The sequence below is a fragment of the Lontra canadensis genome, unplaced genomic scaffold (assembly GCF_010015895.1).
Source record: "Lontra canadensis isolate GAN:19392208 unplaced genomic scaffold, GSC_riverotter_1.0 scaffold23, whole genome shotgun sequence".
NCBI lineage: Eukaryota > Metazoa > Chordata > Mammalia > Carnivora > Mustelidae > Lontra > Lontra canadensis.
The window spans coordinates 13,221,518-13,239,102 of record NW_022631017.1 but is presented as its reverse complement, the minus strand read 5'-3'; the positions used below and the strand labels follow the sequence as shown (position 1 = coordinate 13,239,102).

The 17,585-nt window shown below is 42.4% G+C and overlaps 1 pseudogene; it reads left to right on the top strand.

Moving 5' to 3' along the window:
- The first annotated feature begins 15,702 nt into the window (after window positions 1–15,702).
- Window positions 15,703–16,251, top strand: LOC116870357 (annotated as a pseudogene).
- Window positions 16,252–17,585: the final 1,334 nt, after the last annotated feature.

The window sequence follows — 17,585 nt, the reverse complement described above, 5'->3', positions numbered from 1 at the left end:
AAAATGAAACAAGATAGGATCAGGAGGGAGACCAACCATAAGAGACTCTTAATCTCATGAAACAAACTGAGGGTTGCTGGGGGGTGGGGAGGCAGGGATAGGATGTCTGGGTTATGGACATTGGGGAGGGTATGTGCTATCGTGAGTGCTGTGAAGTGTGTAAGCCTAATGATTCACAGACCTGTACCCCTGGGGCAAATAATACACTATATGTCAATAAAAAAAAAGATGAAGTATATAACTTTTAAATTGAAAAGATGTTCAAGATATATATTTTAAGTGACAAAAGCAGTTTATAAAACTGTGTGTTGAGTTAGATCCCATTTACATAAATATGTATGCATGCAAAACTGGAAGTCTGTGCACTAAATAGTTGTGGTTGTCTCTGAGAGATGAGCTTACAGGGAACCTCCGCACTTTACATTTGAACATTTGAATATGTGGTTTGCATTTTTGTCACAGAGCATATGTTACTTTTATAATCAAAACAAAACCAAGATATCTCTCTTAAAAGAAGGGATGCTCCTTTACAAGTTTACAGGATGTTATTAAAATGGTATTATGTATAAATGGAAATTGTTAGAATAATAACTTTTTTGGAAAGTTGGAAATTGTTGGAATAATAACTTTTTTGAAAACTTCTTATTAAATGTGTACATCAAGTCAGGTTATGTGAACAAAATTTCTGGCAGTTTCATAGCCCATTCTTGACTCTAAAATATAGCAGGTCTATAAACAACAACAAGGTCTTTATTGTGGTTAAACAGAAGTCACAGTGTATTTCTACAGGAGGCCTGCTCCCTTTTTTTACCAAAATATATGGTGTAAACTTCTTTGTGGATTCATTTAATCCTATGAAATATTTTCATCAAAGAAGAGTGGCTCTACATGGGGGTGGTAACTTCCAAGCTTATGTTGTTCATCAGTCTGTAGTTGAGATTTTTTTCCCACTTCAAGTAATTAGCCATTAGGGCAAGCAAAACACAGTCTTTGTGCCAAGCATGCTGCAGATTTTGAGAATTAAAAAAAGACAGGATGACAAAAAAGTGCTGTAAAGAGCCAATATGAAGAATAAAGAAATATAACTATCTGGAATATGTTCCTTGGGTGTGGTGAGGGAAGTTTGGGGTGGGGGCATTATTTCTAGAATCAATTATTGAGGCTATGATAGCAAGCATGATCCTGTCTACACCAGCTAGCAATAACATAACTGAAGTCCTCTCAGCATGGAAATTTCTGCTGTCCCAACACAATTGTGTGAATAAGCTTATTTACCAGAAACACACCAGGGTGAGGAACAGCCACACTCCACTTGATCTTCCTTTGTACCAGATTGGTTCAGAGACAGAAAATATCTATCCATGGAGGCAGACTGCTTTGCCATATTATTTTAAAGCACAGTCTGCGATAGAAAATATAATGAGAAAAATTTGGGAGGGACACTTAAGTAGATATTATCAACCAGAGTTTGTACTAAATTATCTTCTCAAATTTTGCCCAGGACATCATACTGCACCCAGGCTGAGTCAGGGTCAAAGCAATACTACAGATTAGCCCTCTGAGTATGATCTCACTTAATGACAAGTCTGGAGGTAGGCACTTTTGGGGTGGAGTCATAACGTAAGAATGCTGTCTATGGATTTCTGTGGTTCTCTTGACCTTATGGTTACAAGGTGGTTGCAGCAGCACCAACCATCACAATTTCTCACAACATTAACAAATTCCAAAGCAGGAAGGATGGAGTGAGTATCCTCTAGCAGGAAGTAAGATCTTTTCTAGAATCCCCCAGCTGAATTCTTATGTCATTGGCTAGACCTCTAAACCAATCATTTAGCAAAAGGGAATAGGATTACTATGCTTGACTTATTTTAGTCATGACTGGTCCCCTGTGGCTGGGCAAGCTGCAGTCCAAATAAAATTGTTATCTTTTAGCAAGGAAGAGGGGGAACAATCACGGAACAGGCAATACTCAGTGTATAACACAGAAAACAAGACTCCCATATTAATGGACATGGCAGCCCTTTGACCACTCTGATGTTCAAAATTTTCTCTACAGTTTCCCCTTCAAGAATCATTCCTGGATGTCTGTAGGCATATCCCCAGAAATAGCCCTCATTTCAGGAAGACTGTCTAAAAAAATTGTTGGTGAGTTAAGACTTTCCCCCAAAATGGTCCTCAAAGTCAAAACTTGCACTCTACTGAGAAAGTGGAACACATTTAGCAGCAGCCTTTTGCAGTTTGCTGTGAAATGGTGGTGACTACATTTTGCTTATTGGGAAAGGTCTGTGGAGTTTCCCCAGGCTCCTCCTAATGTGCTCCTTGCATGCTCTCTCCTAAACAACCAGTCATCAATAGGGCTTGCAGGAGTAAGTGGCCATTTTCTCATCTAGTCCTCAAAGCAGCCTCTAGTCCATCTAGTCCACAAAACACCTCTGGGTGTGTCTCAGAAAAAGAAGTCACAGTATCCAAGGACACAGACTGGCCTTGACCAGGCAGTCTCTCAAGTTGGTGGATTTGCTTAAATTAGTAATTTACACCTTCATGTCCTTAAGAGGTATACCTACAGGCAAAACCACTAAGTGCTTTACATATATATACACAGGTTATCTCACTTACTCCAGTACAAAAGTCTTATAAAGTTGTTGCCGACATTTTACCCCCATTCCTGTGGGGGAAAAAAATGAGATTCTGTGAGATTAACCTGCAAGCCATAAGTGGAAGAGCTGGATTCACTCAGATCTGTCTAAAACTTACGTGCATATCTACTACACTTTGTTTTACTGTCAATGTGTGCAAAACAAAAACAAAACATACAAATAACATCATATAACTGATCATTGTGGTAACAAATACCCAACAAAGTGAAATCCACAAACACTTCCGACCTGTGTGCCCTGTGTTCTTACCAGCAATCAGCAGTCACTCAGGACACTCAGACATTCTGGGTCTCTGGTCACCAGAATGTAGGTGTGACTTACTGGCCATAGGCCAAAGCTAGGCCAGAGAGATGGATGTAGAGATGTTTTAAACACATAGTTATCAAAAGATGACTAAGCCTTTGAACTCCAGAATCTTGTTCCAGTTGCAGAGAATGGAAATCACTTTGGCTATTTTAGTCAGAAAGAGTTTTAAGTTGGGAAATTTGTTGCTTCCTGGATAAATGGGAAGGGCAAGGGGAAAGTCTTTTGATGGAACCTTCAGGAATACTTCCCAGAGGGGTACCTGGGTGGCTCAGTGGGTTAAGCATTTGACTTTAGCTCAGGTCATAATCCCAGGGTCCTGGGATGGAGCCTGGCATGGGGTTCCCCACTCAGTGGGGAGCCTGCTTCTCCTTCTGTAGCTCCCCTGTTTGTGCTTGCACTCTCTCTCTGTGTCAAATAAATAAATAAAATCTAAAAAAAAAAATAAACGGAATTCTTCCTAGAACCATTCCACAGAGCTAGGCTGCTGGTGGACAGGATTCTCTGCCATGCTTGGAAGGAGGTCATGTCAGGTTCAATTTAAAAAAAAAAAAAAGAAAAAGGAATTCTTAATTTCAAACAGAGGAAATTTATTTTTTATTTTTTTTAAAGATTTTATTTATTTATTTGACAATAGAGATCACAAGTAGGCAGAGAGGCAGGCAGAGAGAGAGGAGGAAGCAGGCTCCCCGCCGAGCAGAGAGCCCGATGTGGGGCTCGATCCCAGGATCTGGGATCATGACCTGAGCCAAAGGCAGAGGGTTTAACCCACTGAGCCACCCAGGCACCCCAGGAAATTTATTTTTTTTAATATTGTATTTATTTATTTATTTATTTATTTGAGAGAAAGAGAGTGAACACCAGCAGCAGGAGGGGCAAAGGGAAAGGGAGAAGCAGACTCCCCACTGAGCAGGGAGCCTTAGGAGGCAAGGCTCCATCCTAGGACCCCAGGATCATGACCTGAGTGGAGGGCAGGTGCTTAATGAACTGAGGCACCCAGGCACCCCTCAAACAGAGGAAATTTAATATAGACATTGGTTGCAAGGGTGTTGGAACAGCTAGAAAGACAAAAGAAGAAAAATAATGTTCCCCGGAGAAGGGTAACTGTGGGAAGCCATAACTGGCTATAGCTGAGGATCCAAAAGGGAAAACGGCATTCCCTAGCACAGGCTCAATGTGCTCCCAAGATTCCTGTTGAATCTGAGTTGCCTATGCAGACACCAGAGGGTACACTCCAGCTACTGCTTCTGCTAGCTCAGCCTCAGCCACTGCAGTCCCCACAATACTGAAGGAAGGATAGAAGTCACTTCTCTATCTCCACCTTACCAGTCTCCTCAAGTTGTCACCCACTGGCCAAACATAACGAGGCACCTGTGGGGGAAGATATCTGCAAAGGGAGCTTACCTATACACAAAGCACAGAAAGTCAGGGGAGAGTGGAAGAAAGAGGCAAATGGCCAGTACATTATGGAATCGGAGCACTGCTGCTGCAGCCCTTAGCTCCAGATATCTCCTTCCTTAGGTCTTATGCAAGGATCAAGAAACCACCGCCTCTACAACTGCTGGATCCAGAGTCAGAGTGCACCTCCTAGATCTGTACGGGCAAAAGTTGCATGTCTCACCATCATTAAAATTATATACTCTGTTCTTCTGAAGACACAGTTACGAAAAATGAAAAGGCAAGCCACACAAGAAAATATTTCCAAAACAAGGGTTTTCTTCCAGAATAGATAAAGAACTTTTACAACTTAGTAATTAGACAATCAACCCAATTTTTAAAGACCACATAAGATTTGAATAGACACTTCACCAAAGAAAATGTATGAAAAGGTAAAGAAGAACATGAAAAGATGTTCAAGGTCATTAGACACCAGAGAAATCCAAATTAAACTCATGAGAAGAATCTTCTATGCACCTACTAGCATGGCTAGTATTATAAAGTTTAAACATAACAAATGTTGGCAAGGATTAGAAGCAACTGGAACTCTCATACACTACTGGTGGGTATGTAACTTGGCATTAACACTTTGGAAAACAACTTGGTAGTTTCTTTAAATGTTAAACATATACATATAGCAATATGACCTAGTATTCCACTCCCAGATATGCACCCAAAAATGAAAGCATATGTCCACAGGAAGATTCCAATACGAATGCTCATAGTGGCTTTATCTGATGGAAACAATGAAAATTTCCATCAACAGGTGAATGGATAAATGGATTTTGGTTTACATACAATAGGACATTAGGAATAGAAGAAATAAACTACTCTACATGCGGCAACCTGGATGAACCTCAAAATAGTTATGCTGAGTGAAAGAAACCCTTGCAGTGAGGGGTATATATTGCATGAGTCCATTAATAGAAATTCTAGAAAATTTAAGTTAATCTACAGTGACAGAAGTTGATCAAAGGCTGCGTGGGGATCAATGGTGAGATGTGAGGGTCGGGGAGGGAGATATCAGAAAGAGGCAGAAAGAAACTTTTAGGTGAAGGTTACGGTCTTGTTTGTTATCTCAGTTGTGATGATGGTTTCATAGGTATGTACATACTGCAAAACTTAATCAAATTGTAAACTTTAAATATATCCTAAGGGCACCGAGGTGGCTCAGTCAGTTAAGAGTCTCACTCTTTTTTTTTTTTTTAAGATTTTATATATTCATTTGACAGAGAGAAACACACTGAGTAGGGAACACAAACAGGGGGAGTGGGAGAGGGAGAAGCAGGCTTCCAGAAGAGCAGGGAGCCTGACACGAGGCCTGATCCCAGGACTCCGGGATCATGACTTGAACCAAGGGCAGACATCTAACGACTGAGCCACCCAGATGCCTCAAGTGTCTGACTCTTGATTTGAGCTTAGGTCATGATCTCAGGATTGTGGGATTGAGCCCAGCATCAACTCAGCTCTCAGCATGGAGTCTGCTTGGGATTCTCTCTCTCTCCCTCTCTCTCTGCCCTACCCCCTATTCATGCTCTCAAACAAATAAATAAATCTTTTAAAATAAAAGAATAAAAAAGCGGTTATTATTTGCCAATTATACTTCAAAAAAGTCTATTATGAATATGCATGTATAATGTGCATACATACATATATAAGAAGAGAGTGAGGAAACCTCAGCAATTGTTGAATCTAAGACAGTGGTGAGTGTGAGAGTGTTCATTAAACTATTCTCAACTACTTTGCGTATTTGAAACTTTTCATGATAAAAAGTTGGGGAGGGGGAAAAAAAAGAAAAGAACTCACACTTGTTGAGCACACTACACATTAGGCAAGGTCTCATCTGGAGCTTATGCTGGGTTCCTGCTAGGATCTTATGCTGAGTCATCTGGAAGCCTTCTATGGGTGGGATTGGAACCACCACACTCTTGCAAGAGAAGCACAGGGGTCTAGTGAGGAAGACTTCATCCCAAAGAAGACAGAGATGAAGTGTTCTACTCTTGAACAAACAACTCAGATGTGCAGAAAAAGTTAATTGTTTTCTGTAACTTACCTATTCCTTGAGCTTCCTATATGACAAATACCAGGGGGAAAAGTTAAACATGTCAGTTAAAGGTAATTTTCCTTTCCAGTATAAAATAGTGTCTTTCAGGTAAACATTTCGTCTCTTTTGGATAAATGCAGTTGACCCTTGAACACAACAACACAGGTGTTGGGGGTACTGATACCCACACAGCTGAAAATCTACATATAACTTTTGACTCTCCCAAAACTTAACTACCAATAATAGCCTTCTGTTAACATACTGATAACATAAACAGTCAATTAACACATATTTTGTATGTTATATGTACTAAACATGGTATTCTTACTATGCAGTAAGCCAGAGGAAAGAAAATATTAAGAAAATCACAAAGAAGAGAAAATACATTACCAATACAGTACAGTATTTTTGGAAAAAAAAATCCATGCATAAGTGGACCTATACAGTTAAACCCATGTTGTTCAAAAGTCAACTGTATTCAGTTCTCAGGCTTTCTTTTCTCTCTCATCTCTTCGCTTCTTCCAGGGTAACAAAAACCAAAGGCAGCTCATACCACACCCTGGAAGTAGGCAGAGAAGTTCCTGGACTATGCATTTCCTCCAAGGTCCTGAGGATTTCCTCCATGATGGTCTTCAGTCTTCCTGGCAGCTGGGCAGTCACCTGCCACACTGGGCTCCACACTCTTATCCTCCCTTATCCTGGCCTCAGGCCTCTTCTTGTCTGCTCCAGCTCTCTGCTGGAGAACCACCCCTTTGGGCTGGGACACTCAGGGGCCCGTGTGTGCACTGATTTGCAAGATGTGACTGGAAGACTGCCCACAGGCCCATGCCTAGCTATTGCTGCTCTAGTACTAGTTTCCCAGAGCTGCCATGACAAATTCTCACAAACTGGGTAGCTTTTAACAACAGAAATTTATCCTTTCATATCCCTGGAGGCCAGAAATCTGAAATCAAGGTGTTGCAGGCTTGGTTCCTGCTGGGGGATCGAAGGAAGAATCTGTTCTGTTCCAGGACTCTCTCAAAGCTTCTAGTGGCCACTGGCAATGCTTGGTATTCTTTGGCTTACAGCTGCAGAACTCTAATTCCTGCTCCCCTCTTCATAGGCCTTCTTCTCCCCATCTCTCTCTTTCTGTCTCTAATAAGGATTCTCATCATTTGATTTAAGGCCCAACCTAATCCTGGATGATGTAATCTCAAGACCCTTACCTTAATTACATCAGAAAGAATTTTATTCCAAATAAGGTCACATTCTGAAGTTTTGGGTAGACATATCCTTTGGAGACCAAAATTCAACCCTCTACCATGCTGAACTCAAAGCTTCTCTTCATCTTGGCACCCTCCCAGGCTATGTTCAGGAAGGTGAGACTCCAGCCTCCAATACTTTGATTCCTCTAGATCACTCTGAGACTTTCTGTTGCTCCCATAATGCCTCTCAAGATGTGATCTCAAGAAGGACAGGAGAAGGACACCTTCTTCTTCTCTAGGCATTGGTTGAAAACCAATTAAACCATAGGTTCAAAATTAATTTTGAAACAACCAATATTCTAAGTAAGCACTCAACAAATGGTCCCCATTGTGATAATGTTGATAATTATTATTGTGATTATAATTATCACATAAAATGAAAACCAAGTATTGAAATCACCTTATGTCATTGTATATCAAAAATAACCACTCTCAAGTTATGAACAAATGTAGTATTTCTAGTTTATATAAAAACACTATTGATACCTGCTTGTACTCATTATGATTGACATCAAAGTTATGAAGACACAATATATGAGATGTATAAGCCTGTGTTTTATAAAAATAAATGTCACTGCGGAAGCCTGCCATTGAACATCTGTTTATTTTCTTCTGAGCTTCAAACCCTCACATGAATGAGTAAGCCTTCACAAAGGTGGTAGTGTCCTGCCATTGGTAATTATTATTTTAAGACCCAGCAGCTCTCAGGAAATAGATTCAGTAACATTTAGTTTTTCTACCTTTAGAAGAAAAGGACAAAATCTCCAACAGAAGACTCTCCCAACTTGGTTCTCTACTCTTGCTACCCTGAAGTTATTTCCCACACACACCATTGATAGACAGAAATGGAACCACTCTTTTGCTCACAGACTATTCATTTGTTCACACATTCATAAGTGGTCATTGAGTGCCTACTGTGTGCAGGCATTGGTGACAACCTGGTGAACTGGACAGGCCCTGCCTCACAGAGCTCACAGTAGAGCAGGAAAGAGACAAACAAAGGAGGGAGTGGGAATTAATCTTGCTCCTCATATTCAGTGGTGAAAAATAACCCAACCTACTTTCCAAATCAAGCTCCCATTCCCTCACAGTAACAGAAACTTCAACTCGGCCCATTAGAGACCTCCTCTTTTCATGGGTTGCATATAATTTTGGAGATGGGTTATAGAAAGTATTGAGGAGTTCCTGAGGTTGGATTAGGAAGGTGACACTGTCTCTTTTGAGGCCACTTGAGGCTACCTGAGCACACGCATCTACTGAGACATCCAGCATTCCATCTGATGCTTTATATCTGCCTACACAGTCTCCACTTAGAGGTGACCACTGACCCATCTCTGCAGACTTTTATGTCCAGCAGTTCTGTATTCTGTGCCTAAGCTGTGCTTGTAGGGATAGGAATTACTCTGCCACATGGTGTTCTGAGACCCTAGACGCATTCTATACCTGTTCATCTGCTAGAGTTCTGCTACCAACCTGGGTCTCCATATTTGTGCTCAGATTCCACAAACCTGTCTGTATCAGGTCTTTCTGCCACCCATCCTCATTCTGTCACTAAACAGTTTGCTGAAAGTCTCTAGCCTGAAACCTTTCTTATGGCGATGCAGAGACCCACTTTCCTTCCATTTTGTGGCTTCACTGTCCTCTGTGTCCTTAGCATCCTCTCCATGCAGTCAGTCAGCTGTGGAGAAGATGAAGCATGGGGGACTGATTGGGGGTCTCTGGGTCCAGGTATGGAAGAGCAGAGATCATTTTTATCAATAATCCATGGGTCTGTCCATGGGTCACACTTATTGTCTCACCTGACTGCAAGGGAATCTGAAAAGTGTCAGCTAGCTGTGTGTCCAAGAAGAAAAAGAAACAGGTTTTGGTGAGCACAGTAGCAAATTCTGCCATGGGGGGAAGCCCTTCTTCCTCCAAAATGTTGAAGGAGTCTTTTGTTTTCTGTTCCCCACGTTGTTTCTCTGAAGCAATGAGAGTATAATAGCCTCACAGGGAGGTTATGATATATTACCCAGCCACACACATCATTTAAACTGCTGTGAGTGCTTTGCCCACAGAAGTATGGGTGCACACAACAGAAGCTCTGGGAGCACACATAGGTCTTAAGGTAATTCAGCAAGTGAAAATGGAGAAAAGACTGATTTGGGGCTGATGGAGCAAAGCAGGTGTTAGGAGTCCAAAGCATTGCGTAGAAGAACAACAAGGCTGGGAAGATTGGGTAATGTGATCCCCTATTGACTTATACCACATCATCTAATTAATTTGGCACTTAAATAATGCCAAAGTATTCCTTTTATTAAGGAGACTTTCCTCCCTAAAGATTTTTACTCTAGATGTAGCTGGCAGATAGTAGGCCTCGCCCCATTCACTGGGTTGTTCACTTTCAAAGTGTGTGACATGGAAACTAACAATAGTTAAAATACGCCATTTGGGGGGATGTGGGTGGCTCATTCTGTTAAGCATCTGACTTTTGATTTTAGTTCAGGTCATGATCTCAGGGTTGTGAGATCCAGCCCTTCACTGGGCTCTGAACTCAGGCGTAGTTGCTGAAGATTCTCTCTTTCCATCTGCCTCTGCTCCTCCTCAACCCCTCTCCCTCTCTTTCAAAAAAAAAAAAAAAAAGTATATATATATATATATATATATATATATATGGCCATTTTGTGTAGGCTTCATGTTTGCATCACCTCATACACAGCCCTGACCAACAAAACAACCTGGAAATATTTGTTGAGGGCTCACCATATACCAGCATTGTCCAACTACTGAGGATAAGTTTTAAAAAGAAAAAAAAAATCATAAACCAATGTCCTTACTCTTTTAATTTAGTTGTAGAAATACTGCTAACAATCACTTACCCTTTCTCTCATTGTTTCAACGAGGTTGTTCTGATGAAGAAGAAATCAAAGATGAGAGTAGACAGAGAAAGTGTTAATTGAAAAGGATACAATCCAACCCAGAAAAGAGACGGGAAGAAAGGGTTGGAGTAGGCTGCTACGAATTGATATCAACTGAGACCAAGTCACAAGAGAACACAATGCAAGTAGACGAAAATGGGGTCAGAAGGCAATGAGGACAGATGAAGGACAGATGAGGACAGATGAGGATGGAGGACAGATGAAGAAGAGCAAAGGAATTTGGACTGTGTCAACTACTCCAAAGTTTGTGCAAACCATTGGCTGATCCACATCTTCATTTTGTAAGTTATAGACCGTTTTATAAAACTCTCAAATTGGGAAGTAAAGAAAAGGGAAGAATTCTCAGTATAAATGCTATTGGCTAAATATCAACAGAACTATCTCTAATTTCCAGCACATACCCACATATGTGTATGTGTGCACACAGTATCCTTGGAAGACTTTATAAGGGGCATGGAGAATTCATTAGGAACCATAATGAAATTTTTAAGAGAAAAACTTCATAACAGGGAAATTAAATGCTAAATCTGTGATATTCCCTAGTCATAGCAGGATGTAGCCTGTATAAAAGAACAATAATGAACTTTCAGAATCAACCATAATTGGATTCCCTACATTCTGTGCTCTGTTGGTCAAATCAAATTGCTTAAGCTCTCTGAACCCCAATGTACTTATATAACAGGATGAGAATAATCTCTTCGTCACTAGAAATATGGTGAGAATTAAATGAGATAGCATCTGAGAACACCCAGCACTGTTCTAGCACATCATGTGTGATCAATAAATGATAATCCCCTTACATTCCCTAATGCTGATGTGGAATTAATAAACACCAGGCTTGCCATTTGGACATTCACAACATAGCACAAGGCCCAGTGGTGGTTAGCCTTGGAAGGAAAGATACTAAGAATGGTCTGAGATAGACAATAAGATGAGGAAGCCCCAGCAAGGGTCACACGATGGAAGGAGTTACTTTGTATTTCAATCATAAGCAAAATTCAAATTATCATCAACAGCACTGGCACAAGAAGGATAAAATGCTCTAATATAATAGGCCTGACCTTTTCTCTTCTTAAGAATTTGAGAAATTGGGCACCTGGGTGGCTCAGTGAGTTAGGCCTCTGCCTTCGGCTCAGGTCGTGATCTCAGGGTCCTGGGATCGAGTCCCACATCGGGCTTTCTGCTCAGCGGAGAACAGGCTTCCTTCCCTCTCTCTCTGCCTCCCTCTCTGCCTACTTGTGATCTCTGTCTGTCAAATAAATAAATAAAATCTTTTTTTTACGATTTTATTTATTTATTTGACAGAGATCACAAGTAGGCAGAGAGGGAGGCAGAGAGAGAGGAGGAAGCAGGCTCCCCACTGAGCAGAGAGCCCGATGTGGGACTCGATCCCAGGACCCTGAGATCACGACCTGAGCCAAAGGCAGAGGCTTTAACCCACTGAGCACCCAGGCGCCCCAATAAATAAAATCTTTTTTAAAAAAGAATTTGAGAAATTAATTTTGTCCACTTTTTGCTAATCTCCTTTGGGAGGCAGTAGGGAATGTGAATGGGAAGGGCAAGTGAGGGAATGTTTTAACCAAAATTTGGACAATAATTTAGAAGTTGGTTCTAAAGAAAGAGTCCTTTACTACTGTGCAGTTAATCTGCTCCCAACTACTTTGTATGCTCCAATAACTAAAGGTGACCTCTTCCTTCACCGTTTACAGATTTGCATTTTCCCCCAGACACAGTCACTTAACTCCTAGTAAGTGCAACACTTCTCTCTCAAATTTTCAAACCAAATGGCTGGAGGCTATACAAGATCCAGAACAACACAAGCTAAATCATAATTTGTGTCTGGAATACAGTTTGATGTCACAAAATTACAGGGCAACAGAGAAACATTAAAAGATAAATTATGTAGTTTTCCTGAAATGATTAAAATAGAGGCAGGATTTGGGAGAGCACCCAAAATACAAAACAAGGTGATTTGAGAATGTTACATGTGTCCATTTGGCATGTCTATTTTTACTCTATGAAAGAAAAATCTAGAAAGGAGGACAGTGGCAAACGAAACTAAAGTGTTATGCATCTGTTTGGCAAAGCACCGAGAGAGGTGGAGTTAGTCAAGATTCATTAGGCAATCACCGTGCCTACAGGGAGGCAGCAGGTACTCACAGAGCCCTCTCATCAATGTTAGATTCTCAGAAACTCCTGAGGGATGCTTTGTGTGTTTTGATAGTTTCTCCAAACGCTGAACAAAGACCAGGCAGTATTATCTGCTTCACTAATTTCAAGCCTTTTCAAATGATAAGCAAACCTATATACCAACAATGAACAGACAAGATGTTTTGGTGTTCATTGATGCTCTTCCTGCTTGGTACCATCAGCTCCTCAATCCATAAACTCTTGAGCTCTTTCTGTGCCCCAGCCGCTGATCTGACTGCTTTCAAAGACTTCCCATTGCTGGGAAGAGCTAGACAGGTAAGTAGAGAGATGTGGTAGTTTCTGATCAGTGAAATGGAAGAGGTAACCAGGAGGCATAATGAGAGCAGGAGGACTGAGTTTAACCTCAACTGGACAGTGGGGAGTTCAAGAAGTCTTCCTAAAGGACACAACATCTGTGGCACCTGGGTGGCTCAGTGGGTTAAACCTCTGCCTTCTGCTCAGGTCATGATCCCAGAGTCCTGGGATCCAGCCCCGCATCAGGTTCTTTGCCCAGCAGAGCGCCTGCTTCCCCCTCTCTCTCTGCCTGCCTCTCTGCCAACTCGTGATCTCCGTCTGTCAAATAAATAAATAAAATCTTTAAAAACAACAACAAAACAACAACAAAAAAAGACATAACATCTCTCTGACTAGGGGTTGTTTTGTCTTTTTTGGTGGGTAGTGCTAGGTTTTTAAAAGGAAGCAGGAACTGTTTTAACAAATAGATCAGGGCAAGTTAGTGGTGATAATGATGGCCCAGGTAGCTAAGAGATGCTGTGGAAAGGCTCAAGGCAAAAACTACCACAGCCTTTGGGGGCTGATATTTGGGTTTCCATCTAGGATGGAGTGGAGGGCACAAAGGGTTAAGGATGGTGAGAGAAGTGCTGAGAAGTCAGCCAGGTTAAAGAGACGGGCAGAAGCCACATCCTGAAGAGCCTTGTATGCCCTAAGGAGTGTGAATTTTATCCTAAAAGCAGTACGAAGTCATAGGATTTTAGCAGGGAAGTTCACAGTTTAAGATTTGTGTTCTTCTCACTGCAGCCGAGGTAGAAAATGCCAAGATCACAGTGGTGAAACAGTTTTACTCAAAACAGAATAAGGTGCCGTTACCCTCTCTGGCTCCCTAGAAGTACAGTGCAGGAGAAGAAACGTTTGGAGAAAAGAGGAAAGGAAAAGCTCAGTTTAGCAAATGTTAAATTTATGGTGCCTGTGCTACATCCCAGGGAATGCGTCCACTTTGATTTATGAAAGCAGTTTGGCTGATGGTACAGATCTGGGACCCTGGTGACTGTGGGTGCCATGGAGTCAGGGCTAGTGCTCAGCTGTTATGCTCTAGCACAGCTCTGTCAGACACGTATGGCCAGAAATTGTCCCGATTTGTCAGTGCCCACACATGCCAGGTACTAAATGTGGTGACTATCACCTTCATGCCAGAGGATCCAGAATGACAATAGAGAAGGGTTGAGGGTGGAACCCTAGGAAATGTTCATGTGTTTCTGAGAGGACCCGAGATGAAGGGGGAGGGTGGAGGGAGCGAGGAGGAAGAAGGAGAGGTTGGAGATTTATAACAGTGAACACCAAGAGGAATGTTTCAAACTGAGAATCAGTAGTGTCTGGAGAAGGGAAGCATATGAAGAAGAGAAGACACTGAACACATTTATATTTTGAGAGACAGATTAAGTAGGGAGAGGAAGGGTAATGCAACCGAAGAGAGCAGAGATAATGAAGAGAATGATGTCCTTAAAGAAATAGGAAAAGATGAGGTACAGAGCCTTCTAACATGTAGATCTTTGTAATTATAGGAGGAGGACATGGGGAAGGATTGAGAGAGGGGATTAGCAGACAGTTAGGGAAGTTCCTCTCATGATGCTTATGACTAGAATTTCAGCTTTCAGAAAGTTGATGTGTAGGAAACTCAAAGAGAATGTCCTAGGTCAAAATGTGAAGAGTGTAGAAGAAACTCACCAGAGCTAGTTGGAGAATGTATACTTACAGATGCTCACCAAAGTTTAATCTTGTTTTCCTAATAGCTCTCTAGAGACTGGGTATAAAAACAGGAGAGGCAACCCCCTGGTTTGGTGTAGCAGTGGAATTTTGCTGGAAAGATGAGGAAGCAAGAAAGTTGTCAAAGAACGTTATCAATGACATCGTGACATCTACGTTTTGAGATGGGAAAAGAGATGAAGGAGAGCAAGGAGGAACGGAGGATCAAAAAAAAAATTGGAGAAGAGGTACAACATGAGCATAAAAGGAAGAGGGCTAGAATAATAGATAAAGGTAATGGAAAAAATGTAGATCTTTAAGATTTTGCTAGAGGAGCTGTTCTGAATGCTGTGAGGTAGTCCAAAGCTGAAAGGGACTACATGCTGGGGAGCTTGATGGAGCAGCAGAGATGGAAGAACTGAGGAGAGAGGGTGTTGGCTATGCTCTCCACGTCATAGCAATCATCCAAAGCAACACTTATCCTTTTCTGTGAATTTCGCATTGAGGTGTGCAATTTACATGCAGAGTCTCACAAGACTTCAAGAAAGCACCATTACTGTGTGTTACATGTGACAAACTAGGGGTCAGAAAGTTAGGCCACTTGCCTCTGGTCACACAACTGGTAGTAGGTCAAGCTGTGTTTCAAACCCAGTTCTCTTTGATTCCAAAGCCTAGGCTCCTTCAGTAATAGTGGGGTTTGAGCTGAAGAGGGAGACAGTGAGCCAGTGCACCCAGAGGTCCCACAGATCTGTCTCTTGTTTCAACAATGTGTGGACCGAACAGACCCAGGGACGCCCCTTCTTTCAGCCTCTGACAACCCTCCAACCTTTTTCCAGTCACAACCTTCAGAGCCATATTCTTTGCCACCCTCTGCCTCCGAGACCAGCCAACACCTTACTCCAGGCTTAGCTCCTAATTGCCGATCAACCATGATCTCCCGGATTCGGCAGTATTATTCCACCCAGGTGAAGGTGCGATCAGCTGCCTGGTCAGCAGGCATCTGCGGGCCTCCTGCACCTACCTCTCTCTGGGCGTCTATTTCTGCAGCAAGGATGTGACTCTGGAGGCTGTGGGCCACTTCTTCCACCTGTTGGCTGAGAAGTGTGAGGGTACTGAGCTTCTCTTGAAGAAGCAAAACCAGTGCAGCAGCCACACCCTCTTCCAGGATGTGCAGAGGCTGTCCCAGGATGAGTGGGTAAGACCCTGGATGCCACAGAAACCGCCTGGTTCTGGAGAAGAACCTGAACCAGGCCCTTTTGGATCTGCATGCCCTGGGTTCTGCCTGCGAAGATCCCCAGCGCTGTGACTTCCTGGAGAAGCACTTCCTGGATGAGGAGGTGAAACTTACTAAGGAGATGAGCCACCACCTGACTAACCTCCACAGGCTGGCTGGCTCCCAGGCTGGCCTGGGCAAGTATCTCTCTTCTGAAGACTCACCCAAGCATGACTGGGAGCCTCTGAAGCCCAGCAGCCTTTAGGGGCCTCTCTGGAATCCCCCTGGTGCCAGGCTTGTGGGTGCGCCTTCCCTGCAGCCACCAGGCACCTTTTAACCACCAGAGAACCCTCTCCCAAGCCTTGAACCAAATGGAAACAATAAAGCTTTTTGAAAAAGGAAGGAAGGAAAGAAGGGAGGGAGGAAGGAAGGAAGAGAGAAGGCAGGAGAGAAGGAGGGAGGGAGAGAGAAGAAAGCAAAGCAAGCAAGAAAGAAAGAAAGAGAGGGAGGGAAGGTGGAAGGGAAGAAGGAAGGATAGAGGGAAGGAAAGGAAAGGAAGGGAGGGAAGGAAGGAAAGAAAAGAAAAGAAAAGAAAAGGGAAAAAAAAGACAAAAAAGAGAAAAGAAAAGAAAGAGAAAGAGAGGGGCAGTGAGACGCAGCCGTTACTGAGTGTGAAGAGCGACGAGCTATGACAGTTGTGAAGAAGAGAGAGCTGAAAGGGCCAACCCCTCAGAGAAAGGCTTTTGCAGGAGCAAGCAGAGTAGTGGTTTCCTAGGAGTGCTGGGGATTGGGAGAATGCCCTTCTGCCCCCATCCTGAGATGCTTGGGCAGAGCTCACTGATGAGTCCTGGGGCAATCAGTCCTTTCCAGACTGCAAGCAGAGTGTTGGTAAGAAAGATCATGTTGCTTTCAAAGAAACCTGAGTCTAGATTTGAAGGCAAACATGAGACTGGATGGTTCATAAGGCTGACCATACACTGCAAATTTCTGGAGTGCCCACGTAAATAAAAGAACTCAGGAGGACCTAGGTGTCTGTAGGAGCCTGCTCTAGCTGAAATGGTCACATTTCCGAGGACATTGAATGTCAGCTGACAAAAAACAGCTAGGGCAGTGATCCAGCGAGCTCCATAAGGAAAACAATGAAGGCTTTGGCTGCTAGGCAAATCATTCTCATCATTGAAGACTATTAAAGGTTTTGCTGATTATCTCATGTCTCTTAATTGCCATCCTTTTTGTTCCTGTGATGTCCGATTTTGTCTTCTATCATGCTATATTTGACTCACATTATTCATTGTTGTATCTATGTCATTACCGAATGCCCATTAAGTGGCTTGTTCTTCCTAACCAAGCGCTAAGCACCCTGTAGGTGCCTGATAGGCATTTCTGTGAATCTCTGGAGGAAAAGACAAAAGCTTTTAATGTACCATCTGGTGTCCATTTTCATCATCTCATTAATATATATTTCTGTGGTTTACACATTGTTTTATATTTTCTTTAGGGAACTTGAAGCCCAGGAGGCCGGATGTGCTCTGGGAGAGCTCTAGGGAGTCATAACACAGAGCGTTCAGGAAAAGTGACCTTAGCTTGGCCCCAGCCCTG